General features: G+C 32.5%; 1 protein-coding gene across 1 annotated transcript in view; it reads left to right on the forward strand.

Annotated features, from left to right (window-relative positions):
• LOC144979557 (potassium channel subfamily T member 2-like) overlaps nucleotides 1–2,500 on the forward strand; it is a 102,403-nt gene that overhangs the window by 39,705 nt on the left and 60,198 nt on the right. The window lies entirely within an intron of this gene.

Raw genomic sequence — 2,500 nt, forward strand, 5'->3', positions numbered from 1 at the left:
GCCTGGCACGCGACAATAGCATTGCGGTTAAGAGAAGTGAGAGCTCTTGGTATCTACGTTACCCTACACACTCTTTGATAGTAAGTTGATGTATGTGTTTTGTAGACTGGTAGTGTGGAACGGCTCTATAAATGTCTGTGTCTCCTGGTTTTTCTATGTGTGTGACGTTGTTATTGTAACACTTCACATGGACAGTAAGTAGGTATATATGTTTTTTGTCTGGTATTGTTTAACGGTTCTAAAAATGTCTGTGTCTCCTGGTATATCTACCTTTTTGACGGTGTTACTGCACACACCACCTGGACAGTAAGATGTATTATATGATGTGTCATCTGTATGGTATTGTGTAACAGTTCTAAAAAATGTATGTGTCCTGGTATATCTACCTTTTTGACGTTGTTACTGCACACATCACGTGGACAGTAAGATGTATTATATGTCACGTTGTCTAGGAACTCTGTTCTTTCTAGTATTTAGTTGATTGATTTTTTTTCCGTTCATAACAGAATCTGGTAAACTATTCTATGTTTTAGTTACTCTCAGGGGCGTGGCTATATGGGTTGATTTGGTGCCTGACACCGCTCCCTCTTTTAAAAATGGATTACAGCATTTAAAAAAAAAGATTAATAAAACTGTGAAATGGTATTACCGCATATTACTTATTCGAGTCTTTTCTTTAATATTTTTTCTTTCTTTTGTATTTACAAATATAGCATGTTTTTAGTCATTTTCTTCTGATTCTCTGGCACCACTCTATACTGTAAGCACGCCACGCCACTGATTAGTCTCACAGTCATACTGCGTTTTCTCACATCCAATAGTAGACATTGTGTATGTGTGTGCAGTTTCTATCTATTACTTCTTGTATCATTTCATATTGTGACGCCATGTCTCGTCGTACATGTTAAGTGTTGCTGTGGGGTAGGAAATCCTTGTAAAGTGTTTCAATCGCTTCATTTAGTTGATATTGCTCGAGATTATTGCTAATTTTTGTTTTGAATTTTTTTTAACCATTGCCCTAAACAATTATAATATAAAATCATTCCAATTTCTAGATTTTTATTATAAATTAATGTTTTAGTATTTAGTGACATCTCGCCTCAAAACGGTATTATGTCGGGATGATTATGATGCTGAAAATTGAATTTATAACCAGAAATATCAGACTTGCGTTGAGTTTTTATGTTTTATTGAATGAGAGTGAATACCATATTTTATTGTGCCAATTAGCGATCATTCCAGTTTTTGACCAGTTTTAATTCAATTTGACTTAACAACATCGTGTTCATCCCAACATAATACCGTTTTCAGACGATGTATCACATTTAACCACCCAAAATCAAAACCGTTTTGAGTAGTTGAGTCACGAACTGTGGTCTGAAAATCGAGGCCGTATAAAATAAAACTAAAATTAAATAAGCACTGAGACCGTTAGCAAGTTGACCTCTGAGTTATTATGTAAGCAAATCCGTTCGAACCCGATGGTTAAGGTGAAACCCCTGAGGCTAACTTTGCGTCAGCAATGATTGAATTAACACAAAAGGTAAAAATAGTGAAGATAATGCTTCTTAGTTCTTATCTTTTTTTATTTTTTATTTTTTATTTTGAGGACAAGGGGAGATAATCAGTAACACTTTGGGGTTAAATCCTCTTTATTCAACCAAATTCAATTTTAATATCGTGTCCCACCGTCTCAAAACGGTATTATGTGGCTTTGAATTAGATGCTGGAAATTAAAGCCGCAACCGAAAAATATGAAACTTTGCCATTATTTTATTTTAACACTTATTTTGTTTTAGGTGTAATTAAAATTATACGGACTTGTAACAATAGATTAAGAATACAATCTTTAAAGAAAACAAAGACAATTTTGTGTCCCACCGTGTCCAAACGGTATTAAGTCAGGACGACGTTGGATCCTTTAAGATAAATTTAGAATTTAAATGATCAGAAAAACGATGAGGTTGCTATTTCTCCAATGTAAGAAATTGTATTTATTCCTCACCATAACGTATAGAAATCTAACACAAGTTTTTTCATAGTCTTAGTTATAAATCTAATTTGTTGTTTTTTATGTTCTTTGCCCATTCCGACTTAGTTTACCGCTTTGAAACGGTGGGTCACATATTTGTGTGTATTGTCAACATTATAATATTTTATATTATAACAACAATTTATTTTAAGAACATATTCAAACACCATAATAAACATTTCCACAAAGCAGCTTATGTAAGCTTTATTTTGTCGATAGTTTTTTTTACATAAAATCAACGTCTTAAAAGAGAAATAATAGGTCAGGTTCGACGTTTATTGAAGATTTATTTCACCTTTATATATATATTTTTTAATTTATTGTTGTTGTTGATTTTCCTCACTCTGGTTTATTTGATCTATTTCTTTGATATTTTTAAAAGTAATTTTGTTTTTGGTGTATTTGTGTTCGTTTTCTCTAACGTCTCATATCGAAGGAGTCAATGTTTTTCAAAACATATTATTATTA

This window comes from Berghia stephanieae, chromosome 9 (genome assembly GCF_034508935.2).
Source record: "Berghia stephanieae isolate SIO BIC M18660-M18661 chromosome 9, UCSD_Bste_1.3, whole genome shotgun sequence".
NCBI classification, from domain to species: Eukaryota; Metazoa; Mollusca; class Gastropoda; order Nudibranchia; family Aeolidiidae; genus Berghia; species Berghia stephanieae.